Here is a 19,936-nt window from a genome sequence, read left to right on the forward strand (position 1 = left end):
GAACATCGGTGCATGTTACTCCCCTTTACTGAAGATTCAAAAAATTAATTAAAAGGGCATTTGATAGATTTGGATGGGTGAACTCTTTTTTTGGGGGGATCACAATATACATCCCTATTACAGTATAAAATGACTTATACCATGATAAAATATTTCATTCATATTGCCTACTCTGGAATATAAAGCACTTTGTGGTTGCTCTCACACACATCCACATGTAGTGTGTGTATAAAGAAGAAACTAAGTCATGAACAAATAAGAGACTACAAAAGAATAATCTATGAAACAATTAAATATTAACTGAGCCCATATTACAAACTAAATCTGGAAGTAAACCAGTGGTACCATACACTATTTCTGCAGTTAGGGGGCTCCACAGTCTGTCTGTGCCCACTGTATATTACCTGAGTTGCACTTTCAGTGTGAGAGCATGATTTTTGTGCCTGCCACATCAGTTGCCTCTTGAGGATGATTAGTGTTTATTGAATTGAACTGAATTTAATTTAATTCCTTACAGGCACACTGTCCTGATCCAGGGCCATTTTTTCCTACTGGCTTAGAATTACACCAGTCACTGTTTTCTTAGTGCAGTTGCTGGAATGTGTGTGTGTGTGTGTGCGTGTGTGTGTGTGTGCCAGCAGAAAGTAATCTAGAACTCAGGGGCAATGAGTGTATTTGGCTGAGTCTGCTTGCTTGAAAATACAGAAAGAAAGAGGTCGATTACTGTTGGAGACAAACACGTACAAACTGACGGAAACCCTGTTGTTAATTTAACAGCTTGTTTTTGTGTTGTTTTCACTCGTTCTTTATGTAACTTGTAGCTGTTTTATTGTAAAATGAAATGATGATCTGAAAAGAACAACAACTAAATGGACCAAGGCTTTGTCAAGGAATCGCATTTTTCAGTCTGGGGCCCAAATTTGAGAAATTCAGTTCTGGCTGTCAGTGATTCTAATGAAGGGCTTATTGTGTAGTGAATTATTCACTTTTATATTGTTTTCTCCTGAGTGGAATTCAACTCTCCATAGTCATCAGTCCTGTAGGCATTCAGCCTGTTAATAGAGGGAAATGTACTTGATTATATAGCATCTGTTTTGTTTTAGTTTTAAAATGCACTAGAAATCATTTAGGAAAAGTAGTTGGTCTTTTCATTGAATGGTGGATATGTGGGTTTGTAATGAAACTATTAAAAATATGCGTTTGGCACAAGACACTTGGCAGGTTAAATGCTCACATGCACTTGTTGGCATTAATGTCTTAATTTCAAACACCAACATGCCCAAATAATCTCCTCCACAGAAACTCCTTTGTGTTTACATGTAACTGTGTTGTAATGCATCCTATTAAAGGATGCTGATTTGATATAGTGTACAGTTACAGGTGTAGATACAATCTCTTCATAGTATAGCTTACTCTGTACAGTGGTGGCATTATGGTCCTTTTTCAACACATATATGCACCAAATTCAGCACAGATTTCACTGAGTTTGATCTTAGTTCTTATTTTTTGGTATAAATCAGCTCATGATGTTTCTATTTTAAGCACCAGTGTCGGACCTGTAAGCCTTGAACCTGTCAGCTGAGGGTTGCTGGGTTTCAGTGCAGCCACCAGAGGGACTTTGGCCTTTTGTCTAAGTTGTTTTGGAGGCAGTGGGATGGAGACCCATTTCACACACTCAAAATCTGCTATAGGTAGACTATTTTGCACATGTTACATCTGTAGGGAACTATTGTGTATCATAATTTAGTTACTTTTCTGCTATATTGACATTTATTGTTTATTTTGTTGACCAGTGTGAGCAAGGTGACATGGATCAGACCAGGCCATTTGCTGGTTATTCTGTGTCATAATGAAAGATAAATGTAAACCAGCCTTGACTGGATTCAGCTTGCTTTTATTTGCAGAAGAGTGCACCCACCTTTCTGGGCTGACATAAGCCCTTAGGACAGAAATACTTTAGGACACAGCAACTTTTATGTAATACATGAAGATATGGTCTTTTAAGTAAAACCTATACTTCTGAAAATAATGCTGAAAGTGATATTTGGGATGTCCAAATGAATGTTTCTTTGCATCATTATAACTGTTTTCTGTCTCTACCTGACCAGTGTCCATCACCAAGACAATAAAATGCTAACAGGAATGTGTTAATATTAGGCTTATGAATCATAAACTGGATCATAAATAGTTTAGAAATGGCCGAAAATCACCTTTTGTGTTCTTGTTGTTATTGCTTGTAAAATAGCCTACCTACTCTGCTTGAAATATTCTTCTGCAATGGCTGTAAACAAGCCTGCTGATTGTTTCTGTCATAAAGGTGAGGAAGCAGCGTTGCTCTCTGTTTTGACTTTTTTCAATGCGCAGCGTGCATTACGGTAAAAGGAGGCGGGCTCTGACCCACATGTGCGTAGCATTTTGATTGACATGGCGGAGTCTCACAGTACTAGTTGCGCCGCGCCAGCAGACAGTCAAGACCCGACCCTGGGAATAAAAAAACGCGCAGCCCCGTTTGAAGATTATTTTATTGCAGCGAGGTGAGTTCTTTAACACTTCTTGTTACGGTACGATCCACCCCGCAAAGAACGGGAATGGAGGTCAATGGAGTCGATGTTGAAAAAGTTTTAGAAGTGCGTGTGAGTTTGGAGAGCTGAGCGCTGACGCCGGCAGTCTGGGCCACTTGGCCAGCGCAAAGGAAAAAGGAAAACTGCTTCACTGTTGCGGAGAGGGGTGAATCGAAACTTTTGGGCAAATCTTCCCGTTTATTTTGAAACAACAGGGGAAAAGCAAAACAGAGGGGATTATCGTGTTAGTTCTTAACACTAGTCGAGTGAATGTGTCGGGTTTGTGCGTTTTGAGCCTGGACTTTGTGGTCCCGATTTCTCAGCTTTAATGAAAATGTGTTTTTGTCTCCCAGGACTTCAGATGGAGGGAGTGCGCAACAGGACAAAACCTTTTCTCTTTAGCTTATTTCTGCAACAAATCGCAGTTGTTGCGTTGCGACTTGCATTGTGTAGTTCTTGCGCTGCGACTTGCATTATGTAAATAGTCGGTTGTGTTATAGCTGCTCAAAATCAGGAAATGAGCACTTTTATAGCTGGAAAATAACTTGGAATGGAAGATGCTGAGGCAGTCAGATTTGACAGAGAGGGTTGCGAAATCATTGAATTGACACTATAGGGGGTTATTTTGCATTGGATAACTGTTGAGAAATGTGAAAGGGGTTGTGTTATAGCGACTTTCCGTAGAGTTTGTGTGCGGTTGTAGAATGCAAGAAAAAGGTTTAGAAAAAGAAAATCTCAACTCCAGCATATCCTAGCATTCCTTCCAGCCAGTCTGTCTCTCCCTCTCGCTCTCTCTGTCTCTCTCTCTGTCTCTCTCTCTCCCCTCTCCCTCTCTCTGTCTGTCTCTCTCTCTCTCTCTCTCTCTCTCTCTCTCTCTCCCCCCCTCTCTCTCCCCCTCTACCTCTCTCTCTCTCCCCCTCTACCTCTCTCTCTCTCTCTCTCTCTCCCCCTCTACCTCTCTCTCTCTCTCTCTCCCCCTCTCTCTCTCTCTCTCTCTCTCTCTCTCTCTCTCTCTCTCTCTCTCTCTCAGAAACGACTACGTGTCTGTCGGTGCAGGGAAGACAAATCTCTCTCAGCCTCACTGATGCAGACGTGGAAATCAAACATTGGTCTCCAGCTTGAAACGGTCGATTGCCTTCCACGTACCTACCTGAAAAGACAATACTGTATCAAAAGCCCTTTAGTTCATCAGTGAGGAGGAGACAAGAGAGCAATAGGTCGGAAAAAATTAAGATGCAAAAGATGACTTGATATCCAGATTTTGGTGGTTGTGCGTCATTTTTTCAAATTTAATAACAGGACTGAGGGTTAATTGTCATGATTAGCGGTGGAGGGGGGTATAATTGGGGCTATGATTTGGGAATCGCATCACCCCCCCACCCAGGCTGTGGGCTCTGGATCCACTGGGCACATTGGAGAATATAGGCTAGGGGAAAAAATAACCTAACACATCTCACACACACACACACACACACACACACACACACACACACACACACACACACACACACACACACACACATGCACGCACTCACACTCGCTTATTTTTTTCAGGGGAGAGAGAAAGAGGAGAGGAAGAAACCCGATCCCAAATACATGACGTCAGATGACATTCCTTTGGTGAAAGGCTGATGTGGCCATGTATTTTTTTTTCTGTGAAAAACTGATTGGCTACCCGCTGAAAATGTGTGTTTAGGTTTAGGTGAGAGCAAAGGAATTCTCTCTGCGGTGCATGAATGGGCAATTTGTTTTGCTACCACAAGTCAGAGGCATCAAAGAGAGGATCAAAAGTTTAGGGCATGGACAGTAAACCAAGGTGTGGACAGTAGGAAGTAGGTAAAGATGGAGACTAGCAAAATGTACATAATTTATGTATTTTACAGAAATCTCTTTAGTTGTGAATCCCTCAAGTGTAAGTTTCTCCATTATTTTTGTTCTTAAAATCTTTCAAAGCGTCACATTTCTAAAACTGGCCCTAACTCAAATTTCAAGGGATGCTTATCTCGCAGCTCTACAGCCCTAGGACGTTACTTTTTTTACAGCTCGCGTTGAGTATGTTACATGTGAAACAAATGCTGAAGGTACTGTAGGATTTTGCAATTGATCAGCTGGCACAAAGTAATAGTAACAAATGATCTCTGGTGGAAAAGTTGTGTAGGTCCGAGTACCCGTGTAGCCTGAAGTTCAATGTGCTGAGCTGATCACAGAGGATAAGTGCAATCCATATTTTCAAAGCAAAAATTTTTTTCCCCCATGGGTTAAGCACTACACCCATATCCCTCTTAACACAAGCTGAATGAGGTTTATATCACTGTACACTGTTCTCTGAAAGTTAAGCCCCTTTGGCTTCAACATTTATACACAATAAGAATGTAAACAAAGCTCATAGGCCGGCATTTGAAAAGTTATGAAAGCCCTCTTTATGTTGTTCATTTATTCATAGCAAATTCAATTAGAAGTTTGGATGAAAAGTCTTATTTCAGCATTTTTAATGACAGTCTTTTTGAGTTTTTATATATTTTTATTCTTTATTTTTGTGTTTACTTGTCTGTGTGGAGAGCCAGGAATGTTGTGCTGGAGGATGTACAACAGCATAATGTAAGCAGGGATTTTCACTCAAACTGATGCAATTGCAAGCAAGTGAAGTTTTCCCCCAGTTTTAGTCTGCCACTTGTAAAATTCCCCTTTTCTGTGTTTTTAAAAAAAATGAATGCACTGCAATTATATAACAGAAAAGAACAATGTTTAGACTGGAGTCAGGTTGAAGGAGGTTAGCCATTGTTGCTTTGGCCTTTCCCTGTCTTTCACATGAATAGCCAAAGGGTTGAATGACACTTTATATCAGTTAACAACCTGTATTCTGTAACCATTACAGCTTTGTCACACAGGTACAACCCACTCAGTTGTGTCAGTCTGGGTGATGGTGCGTCATTTCCTACACATGGGATAAATGGAACTTTGCAGCTGCTTTGTTTGATCCCGCTTTATCAGTTTGTCAGTTTGTTTTATTCCACTAAAGTGCCTGAACCAGGACAGGAGAAAGGGTGCCAAGAATTTGGGAATATATCATTAGAAAGTCTATTTATTGTCTTTCTTTGACAGACAATTTACCATATATAGACCAAGTTTTCTTTACAGGTAACACTTTCTAGCTCCCTCCTCCAGCAGGTGAAAATAAACACTTAAGAATGACATATAGTGACCCAGGTTTGATGGACTGGTTGTGTTGAAGTGGAAAGTGTAAGATGTTTAAGGTCTAATATTCTGAGACAGGTTATTTTAAGAGAAATGAGGAAGTTGTTCCCATGTTTCATGAGGACTCGTGATGCCAAGATGCATCTGTCTCCGTCTAACCTCAGACATAATCTGGTTTCTCCGTTTTCTACCCGCACAGGCTTGCAGTTCCCTGTTGGCCCAATAAAACCTTCAGGTACGCCTGGTCGAAATGGGGTCAGGAAAGGGGCAGGATGATGCTGGCCATTGTGCGTGTGTGTCTAAATGGTACTCTAGAACATGTTATCCGAGGGGTAGTGTTACTGAACAGTGCTTGTATCAAGAACAGAAGCTGGAGCAGCTTATAGAGTTACACAGACAAGACAATGCAGCTCTGGAAAGTGTGTGTGAGCATGTGAAAGAGAGGCAAAGAACAAGAAGAGAGCTTCAGATAAACCTACTCACTATTTGTTTCTTGTTACGTTGGTTTTCCAGGAGTTAAAGCTTATTTAACTGTACCATTCTGATGTCTTATTGCAGGTTATAGCCGCTACTGCCAAACCTATGTGCATTAGAATATACTGTACATTTTTGAAGGGATTCAAATTAAAGGCTTTATGCTGTTAATCGGTCATTTTCGATCAGGCAAAATTCACTTTGGGGATGGGATCAAGATACACGCTCATTTTATGTCAGCAATGAATTAATTAATCAACAACTATTTTGCTAATGGATTAATCGTTTAGTCATTTTCAAGCAAAAATACTTAGCATTAACTAGTTCCAGCTTCTCGAATGTAAAGATTAGCTGTTTTTCTTAGTTTGTTTAGTTTGTTTTTGTGATACTAAACTTTGGGTTTTGGATGTAACTTTGGTGCCACCTTGGACTGCATTTTTTGCTACTTTCAGACATTTTATAGACCAAAGAAGTAATTGATTAATCCAGTAAAAAATTGTCAGATTAATCGATAATGATAACAATTGTTGGTTGCAGCCCTAGTCAGTATAGGACAGTGGTGATTTAGCTGATGAAACAGGTGCATAAACCCTGGAAGCTTTACAAAATATGGAGGTGCAATGTGCTCAGCCTGTGTAGATATAATTATCCACCATTTATATATACTGATAATGACAGTGACTGAAATGGTCCAGTTGGCTCTGATCAGCTACCCATATTTGGAATATTAATTGCTTTGCCTTTTCCATGTACAGTACTAAACTATGTCTACAGTTTGCATAAAGTCTGCAATCAATCATACCATCTGTTTCTCCAAATGCAACAGGTGTGCTTCCCAGAAAGATTGCTTCCTTCACTGTTACTGTAGCAGAGGTGTGGTTTGGTCAAGTGAATGAGCTGCTTCCTGCTTCCTTGCCCTGCGATAAGAGGTTTTCTTATTGGTGGGTTGGATATGTGGAGGTGTTCCCGTTCTTTGAGGTCAAGGAATGACACCTGCAGGAGGAGGGTTTCTGCAGTTCCTCTTCCTCTTGTCCCTGTAACCCTTCTGTCCTGATGATGCACAGTAAAGCACAGAGGTTCTCCCTGTGGTGGAGAAGACCGGTATGTTTGCCTTGAAAACCGTCTCTGCTGCGGCTGCTGTGACATATGATGGAGTGCAGGAGAGCTCAAGAGGGTACACCAACCTAAACTTATGTGACCTAATGTTTCATTTATATTAAAAACAAGTTACTTTATTACACCAACAGAAATCTTAATGCAATAAATTCTTCGACTAATCAGTTTAATGACTAATCCTTTTAGCTGTAGTTATTATTACTAGAAGGGCAATTACCTTAAAAAAACAACAACAAAAAAAAGTAAAACAACATAACGCTCAAAAAATACAATTTCTCATTTTTTCTTGCCACTGACATTGAGTTGAAATAGGATTCCTACTGTTGTGTTTATCAGTGAATGATGATATGTCATAATGATGCCTCTTACACACAGTAAATAGGACTGGCTTTATGTTCAACCTAACACAAATAGTGGATTGTACAGAAACTTCAAACTTCAGCCGCATTTAGAATGTGATATAATGTACAAGTTTGCAGTGGTAGTTTGGCACTGTTGAATGATTTTGTAGAGTGTGCGTATGCAGGTTTGGGTGAAGTTCTTGGTTAATTTAGTCACATCCTGGTCATTTTTGTGCATGAGTGAGCATGTCTTGCATTAGCAGTTGTAGTAGTTTCCTGTTTCATTTTGGTAAAACTAAACCTGCAGGCACTGCTTTATACCAAACAGACATCAAGTAAAAGCTGCATGTAGGTGTGTAGTCCAAAAAATAAACAAAACTTTATGTCCTATCTCATGACAGCAGCTGGGTATCTGCAGCTTGATGCTTTCACTTTCCATTTCCCAGCTTTTCCTCTGTTTCTCTGCCAGTTGTCTGACTGTCTCTCTCTTGCATGCTCTCTCCCTCTGTTTCTTGGTGTCTCTTTCTCTCCCATATGAGCGGTGGCTTTTTGTTGAAGTATCCCAGCATCTCATGTTTGCTTGGCACAGAGCTGTAATGTTTACCCTCCTCCTCTCTTTCTTTCTGCCACCCTCCTTCCCTTCCTCTCTCATTCTCCAGAGCCCCGTCTCCCCTTTTTTTTGTCTCCCTTGATAATTTCCTGCATTGTTGACAGTTGATTTAGAAGAAGATAAAAGAAGCCTTTCAACTTCTCTACTCCCTGTCTCCCTCCTCCCCTCTCCTTTCCCATTGCTCTCTCCTCTCCTCTTTTCTTGTGTAGCATAATGCGTAATGCCAAACAGTTTCAGTAATTTTTGTCTCTGGTTTTACACATTTCAGTCCAAAATATCTGACATTTAGAGAAATGTGATGCTTAGTCTGACAGACTATCATTGCTGGAATTACTTATTACTAATTACTAATCTAAAACTCCCAAAGGACTGTCATAGAAGGTCATTGAAGTTCTCAGCTGTCCTAAACTTCTTGCTAACAAAACAGTAACAGTCTTGAAGGCATAATTCAATTTCAAGTGGGCAAGTCAGCAACTCATTGTCTTATTTAATAGCTTATATAGTAATTGTTTGGAGTAGGCCTGCAACTAATGGTTATTTGCATTGTAGTTTAATCTGTTGATGATTTGTTTGATTAATCAAGTTGTTAAGTCTACAAAATGTCAGAGAATTGTGAAAAATCTCCATCACAACTTCCCAGAGCCCAAGGTAACGTCTTCAAATGTCTTATTCTGTCTGATTAACAGTCCAAAACCAAAGGACTTCAGCACTGATCTGGAGGTTGTTACGATATCTGGTTTAAAATATTGATCAACACAATCTGGCATTTACATGGCATTTTGGAATGAAGGCATGCATGCTATATTGCGGCAAAGCAAAGCAATGTTATGTAGCATGTTTCATACACAGTAGAAATTCAAGGTGCTTCTGTATAACAAAATAAGGAAATAAATAATTGAAAATAATAAATAATCAATTAATTGTTTTTTTGTCTTTTTTTCAAGCAAAAATACCGAACATTAGCTGGTTCAAGCTTCTCAAATGTAAGGATTTTCTGCTTTTCTTTGTTAGTAAACTGAATATTTTTGGGTTTTAGACAAGTATAGCAAATTGTCACCTTGAGCTTGAAAACACCTCCTCAGGTGTGTTATGATGGACATTTTCCACAATTTTATGGTGTTTTATAGACCAATCAATTAATCAATGAATATTGAGTGAATATTTGGTGGATTTACAATAATGAAAATAATCACAAGTTCTAGACTTACTTCTCTATAACAGAGGAAGACCGCTAAAAGATCTATCATTGAAAAATAACACACACAAAAGAGGTGGAAACATACAGTATATCAGTTATAGGCAATACTGACCAAGTAAGATTTAGATTTAAACGTGGTCAGAGGTAAGCAGCACCTTAGATCATCCAGGAGGTTGTACAGTATAGTACAGAACGATATTGTATTACTCTGTGAGGGATACAGTAGATTTTTTGTGCAAGTATCAGCAATATTTGTACAGCTTTGATGCATTCCACACAACATTGTTGGCACATGATGGAACACATGACTTTAGCAAAAACTTTCACTTCTTTAGTTGGTGATTTGATTTTATTCACTTGGTGTCATTTGAAAGGTCTTGACAGCAGCTGTATGGTTGCAGTAGAGACGACAATGAGAGGGAAAGGCAGAGTGACATTGAAGGAAGAGAACAGATGATGAAATATAATGATTACGACAAAGAGATAAAATGTTTGGAATCCAGAAATTAGGCTGTCAAGTGTCTCATCAAGTTCTCGTCAGTTGGTAAAGTTTTGTGGATACACGCATGGAGAAAAGCTGGAGTGATTCATATGAGTTGTGAGCCCTGCCCTGCTCGTGTCCTTGCACAGTTCCTTGGGGGTATCATCCATAGAAATAGTTTCATGAAAAGCTGCCCACTTATGTCTGTTTGTTTGCGTGTGTGTGTACGTGGTCAGCTGGCTGAAGGGATCAAGCATGCACCTGTACACACACACACACACACACACACACACACACAGAGCACCGACTTAACACACATGCATGAAACATACACACACACACAGAGCACCGACTTAACACACATGCATGAAACATACACACACACACAGAGTTAACTTTACGTGCCTGCATTAGCATGCCAGACGTGTTGGTGTTGCTAGTTGGCAGGCCCATGGAAAGTTCCGCCAGTTGTTAATGGCTGTTTTATGCCTGACTATGAGCGTTATGAGTGTGTATCTCAGGTATCTAGAGTCTGCTGTGGGCTTGGGTTTATTCATGTGTGTGTGTTGGTGTGGGGAACTGAATCTGTAAATGGTTATATTTCTGATTGTTATATGACTGGAACTGGAATTGGAAGTGGTACTTGCACACATTTTCAAGTATGCTTCTTTCTGTGTGTGTGACCATTTGTGTTTGTATTGTATATATGTGTGTGTGTGTGTGTACACACACTGTCACATGTTGGCGGGTATGCATGGCCAGAGTTGAGGGTTCTGCTCAAAGAGGAAGTAGGTGTTTTTTAATGCGAAGCCACATGTTTTATTGCTTTTCCTTGTTAAACCACCCTCCTACTTCCCCTCCTCTACCCCCCCTCCAGGGCATGCAGACACACTTCGACCCCTCCCTCCCCTCCTCTAACCCTGTCTTCCCCCACCCGCCCCAGCTCCACATACCTGTCATTTCTCCTTCTTGTTCTTTTGCCACTCACAGCCCATTTCCACAAGGCTAATAGAGTTGAAAACGCTGATGGACTTCATCCACACTAGCAACCATAATCATAAATACAGGTTAATTCCAACACTTGGTTATTACTACACTTGTTATTGGCTGTACCAACTATAAAAATGAGTGACCACAAAAAAATTGAAGGTAGAATGTTGTCTTAATCTTGATCGTGTCTTTGCAGGCATCATCATTTCGGAAAAGCTTTATTCACTTTGGAGAGTTTCAAAAAGCTCAGTTTTTTGGTTTAAAAAAATGCATTTTCAGAATTTTCTAGCTTGGTGTGGACATGGCCTCCCCTATTTTCCTTCTCTTCTCCCCTCCTTGCCCTCAAGAGCCGGACCCCCCACAAATCACTGAAACATCCCAAACACACATCCACCCACCCACCCACACATGCAGACAGGCAGAAACACACACAACCGCACTCACACAGCCACATCCCTTAACTAGTGTGTGAAATCCTGAGGCTGATTGAGGAGGAGGAATGTGACCTTGTGACCCCAGGCTGTGGGGAGGGGTGTTATAAGTGTGTGTGTGTGTGTGTGTTTGATGTTAGGGAGCAAGTGATTGTATGTACACTTTCCATTGGTTTGCTATTCCCAGAAGTGTCCTCTCTTATTTTTCAGTTCATTTCAGTTTTCTTCTAATGCATTAAACACTGCTGCCTGCTCTCTACACATGCACACACACACACACACACACACACACACACACACACACACACACACACACACACACACACACACACACACACTCATACACAGATGCACATAATACAACTAGGAGTTAGTCAGGGAATTAGGCATGTAAAGAACTGTTCATTTATAATTTGCTTGCTCTGTTGTGCATTTAAAGGCTGTGTGTGTGAGTGCGAGTGTGCACATCTCTCGTTGTCTCGTTGTCTTGTCCGTGAGAGAGGAGACAGGTTTCTCATGTAGGTGTGACTAAATAGTCTTTCTCTCTCAGCACCCACCCACCCTCAGACACACACACACACACCACCCACTGAGCAAGCTTTTTCATGGCCCATAAAACTGATGATCTGAGTGTCTCTTGGTGGTTTGTCTGCATCTACGTGCTCGTCCATCCGAGAACGTGAGTTTGGGCATCCGTCTGTGTCTGTGTGTTTGTGTGTGTGTGTGTGTGTGTGTGAGGGGGTAGAATTCACTTCTTGACTTGGCATAGCTGTCTTAATTAAGACTCATGGCATGGAGCCCTGATGGAGCTCAGCATTAGTGGCAGAGACATGCTGTGTGTGCAGCCCTGGATGGCAGCAGGTCCACTGGCGGTGAATGTGGGCTTATTGTCTGGACTCTGTGGTTGTCCTCCTTCACTCCTCTTTAAGAGCCGCTTGTAATGTAGAGCTGATTATGATGATTGGAGATCAATGCATTGAAATACATGGTAATGCAGAAGTGTTTGAGTCAGAGAAACGTTAGGTAGGTCTTGACAGCGAACTTCACTTCAGTAAAACAACAAAAGTCATCAAAATAGTTGCAGATTAATCAATTAATCGACTAATCGTTGCAGCTCTAGTATATTCTGAATACTTTCAGGAACATTGTGGTTGCTCTCACTTCTAAATGAAACTTTTAAAAGTTCAGGAAATTTGGCACACTTCATCAGCCCCATTTCAGAAAAGTTAAAAACATTGACATTGTTCAAATAACCTAATTTGTAGTAAAAGCATTTTCGGAAGAATTGTTCATATTTGCCTCAATCACTCTGTGCACTCTGCAACAGACATACAGTATCTGTATGGTATTTTGAGGAACAAACAAAAGTTTTTTTTCACATGCGAGTAATGTGATTTATTGTCAGGATGGTGCTAAATGTAACAATTCCCCGATCTGACTTTACGGTAACATATATAACACAGTGACATTAGAAACATCCTCATTATTTCTCTCTCTCTTTCTTCTTCCTGGACACACATACAAAACTGTGCATACACACACTCAAACACACACACACACACATACAGTATATATTGTGCCTAGTGTCTGAGTCTCATTCTGTGGTATGAGTTTGGGTTTTGGGGTTTGACTCCAGGGACCCATTAGCTGAGATGTTTATTGTGGATTGTACAGTTAAAGCCCCACAAAAGTTTTACTTTTTGTAAACTCAGTCTAACCAGATGCCAAATCATATACTAAATATGCTGAATATGCATGTAAACTTGTCCTTCATAAGGAACAATACAATAAGTAATCTTCAGTCCTGTAGTGTTTTGGTGTGGAGTCTGGGCTCACCTTAGTTTAGTTAGTTTACTGGCTGGAAGTGCAGGACTGAAAGTATTGTCCCCTGCCTGCCAGGGTATACAATGTATTGTGTGTATGTGTGTTTATATATGTGTGCGCATGCTTATTTTTGTGTAATGGAGTTCAAGCATGCCTGTGCACCCAATTGGTGTGTTTTTATGTGGGTGTGTGCCTGCCTGTGTCTGTGTGCCGATGTGCGCAGTGAGGAGGAAGTGGCTGTGTTTGTTTAAACTAAGCACGCTCAGCCATGTGGGACAATTTAGCGGGAATGAGAACCCTGCCCCGCCCCCAACCCCCAACCCTCCACCCCCAACCTTCCCCAAGCCTGCTCTCCTCCTCCACCCTACCCCAAAACCTTCTGAATGGGCGGCTGTCTTTTGAAGGCTGATGGGTTGTTTTTGAAAGTAGGGCCAATAATGTGGGGGTGAAGATAGGGGGGAGCAAGTGAGGAAGAGGAAGGGCAGGGGAGCGCTCAGACAGGTTAAAGCTGGAAGTGGGACAGAAGAGGGGTATAGGAAGAGATGAGGGAGTAGAGGAAGAGGAGGAAGGCTGAGAGGAGGGGTGAGCGCTGGTGCATAAAAATCAAAGTGTAACTAATGTTCATTGGCCACTGGTCCTCTCTTGTGAAAACCATGCAACCGCGAAAGTCATACACAACACATGCTGCCTTATCTGAGCCGCCACTTAAAAAGGATCCAGCTCTGCGGGCAAAGCATTATATTTACGCTAAAGGGCTGTATTACATGGAACCAACTGCATTTTCTAGCAATAAAGGAAAAACTGAGAGGAGGTGGTGGGTGAGGACATATAGAGGAGAGATGAATGGGGATGTGGAGCTAATGCTGAGCTAGTGCTGTGTAATGTCATGCTAGCATAACAGTGTCATGTTTGGGATGTAAATGAATGTCTGATGCATGTGTAAGGCCTCCTGAGAGCCCACAGAGTGCATCATTTTACGATTTTATGTGTGTATGTGAGAAAGAGAAAAAAGCAGACAAAGAGAGTATTTGAACCTGAGTTGAGTTCATTCTGTCTTCATATCTCCATGGTGACAAGAAGACATAACTATCTAGCTTTTCTCCTTATGTATTTCTGTTTTTCTGTGCTCTGTATATGTCTTTCTACCTTTTGTTATCAATGTATATATCACTTCCTTATTAAACTGGTCCCACAGTCATTATTTGATTCTAGTGATTGATTGATGCTTGATGTCCCGCGTGCCAACATTAAATTTGGGAAAACTGCTTTTAGTTTTTGTGCCGCACACACTTGGAACATTTTGCAACAAACACTAAAACTCAACACATTAGTGCCTGTAGGTCTGTTTAAAACCATGATTACAAACTACTCCGCACTTGAATGTAATTGTTTTTTAACTGTGTTATGTTGCTGTCTGTTTGTTTGCTGTGTGTGCATCTCCACAGCCTGTCACACTACCTACCCCCCAGTCAGCCCAACTCAGCCTTGAGTCTCTTGGCTTATGAATCTAGACTCCATGTGTGTGGCCAGACTGAGCCTTGGAGATCCAAGGTGTTAGGGAGGGGTTGCTGTGAGCTCCTCAAGCTCAGTGCTCCTCTCTGGGCTGCAGAGCGCTCATCCCTCGGCCTCGCTGGAGCTGAGGGCTGAACTGTAGTGGTGGGGCAGGAGGAAGGAGGGAGGGATGAGAGAGAGAGGGGGAGGACAAAAGGAGAAGAAAAATCTGGAAGCACTGCCATGAAGAAGAGTGAGTCATGTTCATGTGCTTGTGGGAGAATAGCCACTTCCTCTGTATTAAACACAAACAAACACCAACAAAATACAGCATTTTCTTAAGGCAGTCTGGCATATTGACAGGAATAATGAAGATGTTAATAGTACCAGTCATGAGGACGGCAAAGATGTTACAGACATTGATGAGGCTATGGAAGTAATGAAGACAATGACACCACTTTTACTAATGATGATTAGGGCAGGGTGGGTCTATGTTTGTGCCAGTCTGTAAACTGTTTTGTTGTGTGTGTGTGTGTGTGTGTGGTCACCAGTTTGTGGAACCAGGCCTCCAACATCTGTAAGTCAAAAGAGCTCTCAGTTGGAGGAAAAGAGTGAGAGTCTGGCGGTCCTGGCTGATGTAATTGGTGGAAATGTCAGTGTCTGTGACTGGGATAAACGCTATCACAAAGTCACTTTGTCTCTGTGCGTTTGACTGTTTGCATTGCCTCTGTTTATATTCTGACTCCCACACAATGACCCACATTATTTCACTTGATTATTTTCTCCCTTCTGCTTGCGTCTTTTTCTCATACACTGGAGACATAGAGAGAACATAGATCTCCTTTTCTCTCCTCTGGAGTTACGTTGCTGCTACGTTGCTACGTGGCTACGTGGCAAGCATTGGGCTGTCAGGGCCTCTACTGTGGGTTTGCTGCCTGCTGGCCCCCAGCCCAACCACACACACACAAAATCACACACATACATGGCCAGCCCACAGCCGTACAGCTGCAGGAGGGAGGGCTCGCTGGCAGATGCACACATCTGCTAAAGCTAGCTGTGCCGTCCTAATGTGAAGCTAACAGTTAACACAGAACTCCCAGTGCAACACAGAGTGGTTTGTAAACGCTCTGCCTTCATGAATAGCCAGGGAAAGAGTGGAGAGCATGTTTCAAACTCTCTTAGCTTGACTCTTTATTTGCCGACTCATTCATTTATCTCTCCCTCTCTCTCTTTCACACACACACACACACACACACACACACACACACACACACACACACACAGATGTGCACTCACTGCCTGCTGTCTGTGGTATGACAGGCAGGACTAATGTTTGTTCTGGAGCAAAAACACAATTAGGATTCCACACATTTCTCTCTCCACACACACTCAACGTGCGGCCCCCTTGTTCCCCCCTCCACATTTTCTCCCTTCACCTCTTTCCTTTCCCCTTTCCTCCTGTCTTCTTTCGTTTCCCTCCTCCTCCTCCTCCCCCTCTTTCCATCCTGTCTCCCTGCCCTTCTCTCAGTTAACAGATTGCTGTCAATTCCGCCCTGTGCAGACAGGCAGCAGATAATATTGATTTAATAACACCAAGCTTTGTTTTTGACAAAACTACAGGGCTGTGTCAGTCACGTGTGTGTGTGTGTGTGTGTGTGTGTGTGTGTGTGTGTGTGTAGGTGTACTTTATTCTTGGCACAGTTTTTCTATTCGGTCCACTGCTCTTCCGCTTAGGGTTTGTTGCAGGTGATCTTCCACTATACACCAATTAACCTTTCTCTCTCTGTCTCACTCACACACTGGAACTGCTCTTCCACAGCTCCTGACCTGAGTGTAAAATAGCCATTTCCTCTTCATTTTGTTCACAAGGAAAACTGATGCCTCAACTACCCCTCCCTTCTTCTCCTCCTCCCCCTTTCTCAACTTCTTTACTCTGTCTCCTTTTCTTTCTCTGCACTCCCTCTACTGTCTCTTCACCTTTGTTTCTCTCTGACCCTGTTTTGTGTTCTGCTGTGTGTTGAGGGTGTTGTCTTGATCCTGTATGTCTGTGTGTGTGTGTGTGTGTGTGTGTGTGTGTGTGTGTGTGTGTGTGCGCACACGCGTGCACAGTTATGTAACTGTAGTCTCTCCCTGGGAATGGACCGCTGCTTCTTTGAGTTCCGCTTTTACTTCCTCCCGCCCACTGCCCCGGCAACAGCCTATAATAGGGAGCCGATCGCTTCCCGTCAGCCAGTGGGAGAGGGGAGCTGTGTTTTGACAGGGTAGTGGAATGTGAGGAAGGCTGGGTCTTTCCAGGAAGTGGATGGCAATAGAGTCAGATCCTGGACTTGTTGGCTGAGCTACTTATGTGGAACCCGGAAAACATTGAATGTCGATACAATTTTTAGTGTGGAAACAAGCTGATCAAAGCTGTTAAGAGTTTTTTTTTCAGCGTGTACAAGAGCATTCTGTTGTTTCTATGTTTTGAGGTTCAGTAGGAGAGAGGGGGAGAGTGAGGGAGAGGCAGAGCGAAGACTCACTTAAAGTCACTGGGTCATCTGTTTCTGGCCTGTGTTCCTGGAAACCAGGCCTGATTGGAGAGGATTGAGATGGGTGGGTAGATGGGAGGATGACAGGGGAGAAAGGCATTGCCCAGGGTGCTCATTTTGTGTGTGTGTGTGGAGGAGGGATGGAGGGATGGATGGATTGGGGGTGCTGAGTCTTTACTAGGCTGAGTCCGGACTTGTTGGTGCTCCGGCTGCACACAATGATCTGCAGAATGCCTGGCATTTAGAGGAAACAGGGAAAAAACTAAATGGGGGTGTGTGTGTGTTTGTGTGTGTGTGTGTGTGTGTGTGTGTGGGGGTAGAAAGAGAAAACATAGTTCTATGAAAGGAGTAATCCATGTTTTTATGCCACCTAATCTGGGATCAATTAAATGCAGCATGACAGTTCGAGATTTCATCAGACACTGACATCAAGATTACGGGTGTTACTGCATGTCCTAGCATTAGGTCCTGATTGTTAATAGCTCCTCATCTGCCTTGAGTTATGTACAAGATGCAGGCAACCGTCCACAGTATAACCTTGGAGACTCATTTGCATTCTGTAAAAGTGGAGAAATGATGGTTCATGCAGTGAATGTGGAACGTGGCAATGACAAAACTTCCAAAACTGCAACATTGTTGTGATAAGGATAGCAGTAGCCAGAGTTTGGAGAAAAAAGGCTAGTTTGAATTCCAGACTGTTTGGGGGAATTTTCAGTTGGTTTCTATGTTGTATATTGTGTTTTCACTGATGTGTTCATCCTATGCAGATACTCCCTGCTTGGAAGGTTTGCCTAGTGATGAAAGAGATCGAAGTGTCCTTGAGTAAGGCAATGAACATTGAACTGCTAGGTCATTGTAGGTTTCCCTTGACAAGAGTGCCAGCTAAAGGCACAAATAAACTTTCATAATAACAGGTATTTTGAAAATTTAAGCAATGATACCTTCAAGTGAACAAATTTACTTGGTACTTTCTTTTACCCTTCTTTTACCCTATATTGTACTTTACACTTATTTTAATTTTATGCTTATACCCACTTGGCACTTAATTTATCTTACCTGTATTATAGTGTATTATATTTTTTGCTTAGTACTTCTATTCCTGTGTGCACTGACGTGATAGTGAGCTGCTGTAACAAAAGAGTTTTCCCTCGGGGATCAATAAAGTATTTCTGATTCTGATTCTGGAGGGATTGAGTTGTTAAGGAGACCAGTGTTTTATCCAGGAATGATGATATGATTGATTGATACTGTAGGGAAAAGACACCAACCTCTACATATGATGTGGCATTGAGGGAAAATGGCCTGATTAAGATTTTAGAAGAAGTTAAAAGTGAACTGAAAGCCATAAGCAGCAGCTAGTTGGTTGAGGCTTTGGGGGAGGGGGGGCGCTCTAAAGACCTCAGTTCAGGCAGTTTAGAGAGGAGCTTGTTCATACATGGCTTGCAAGTGGTACGTGTGTGTGCGCTCGTATGTGTCCATTGCATTCCACTTCTCCCGTTCCGAGTTCTTCTTCGTGGATGACATATCATTACCGCAATTACAGGGCAGGAGGACTTCAACCATAGACACACACACACACACACAGTGGCGTACACACATAAAGGCACTGCACAAATGTATGCGCACACATATGCAAGTCAAATTCATGAAGGCAAATTGAAGAGCAAGCCGAAGCTCTGAATTTTGTTTCAAACACTTTACCTCTGTCCCTCTCTTTCAGCCTCTCAATGCACCCCCCCCCCTCTCACTCTCTCTCACACACACACACTCTCACACACACACACACACACACACACACACACACACACACACACACACACACACACACACACCGACTGCATATGTGCAGAAAGCTGCCAGCCGACGTGGGAACCCGAAGAGGTTCCATCTTTTATAAATCCCCTCTCTGTCTTTCCCAAATGTGTGTGTGTGTGTGTGTGTGTGTGTGTGTGTTCACGCTCCCCTCAGAGTAAGCACAAGCATAGCATTCCTCTTTGCCTTCCTCTCCACCCTTCTTTCCCTCTTCCCTCCCCCCTCCCCCTCCCTCCTTTTTTCTACATCTCCCCTTCTCCACTCAACCTCTCTCTCTCTGGTAAAAAGGTACTCTCTCCATCTGTGTGTGTGTGTGTGTGTGTGTGTGTGTGTTTGTGTGTTAGAAAGAGGGTGAGTGAGAATGAGGGAGCAGGTCCCTCCTAGTCTGAATACCTTTTGTAAAAGGAGCTGGGGTTGAATGGGAGTGGTGTTGGTGGCAGTTTCCCACCATATTTAGAAGCTACCCCCCTTTCTCCAAACACAAACACACACACACACGCACACATATCAATGTGTGTGTATTAAATGCCAGCACAGTTGATAAGATGGGTTTCAAAAGACTTGGAGCAATCCCAGTTGTGTTTGGCATATACCGTGTTTGCGTGCGTGTGCGTGTGCGCGCGTGTGTGCGTGTGTGTGTGTACTGCAGTGAATAGATAGTCATTCAGTTCTGAGCACTGACACCTGAGAGCATTCCTCACTGCTTAACACACCCAGGATGAGGAAAAGGATACCAACTCTTACATCTCTCTTTCTGTCTCTGTTGTCTCTCTCCTTCTGTATCACTACATTTACATGCACATTACAAATCAGGTGCACCAGTGTTTTTTTAAAGCTTATACCAGTGTCATTGTATACTCTGTTAATACAGGAAATGTATGTAT

The 19,936-nt window shown here is 42.3% G+C and overlaps 1 protein-coding gene across 1 annotated transcript in view; it reads left to right on the forward strand.

Moving 5' to 3' along the window:
• The first annotated feature begins 2,384 nt into the window (after positions 1–2,384).
• fndc3ba (fibronectin type III domain containing 3Ba) overlaps positions 2,385–19,936 on the forward strand; it is a 98,865-nt gene continuing 81,313 nt past the window's right edge. The window contains exon 1 of the mRNA XM_044166122.1: positions 2,385–2,534. The gene's annotated coding sequence lies outside the window, so the exon portion shown is untranslated. The remainder of the gene's footprint in view (positions 2,535–19,936) is intronic.

Source organism: Siniperca chuatsi, linkage group LG15 (genome assembly GCF_020085105.1).
Source record: "Siniperca chuatsi isolate FFG_IHB_CAS linkage group LG15, ASM2008510v1, whole genome shotgun sequence".
In the NCBI taxonomy this organism is placed as follows: domain Eukaryota; kingdom Metazoa; phylum Chordata; class Actinopteri; order Centrarchiformes; family Sinipercidae; genus Siniperca; species Siniperca chuatsi.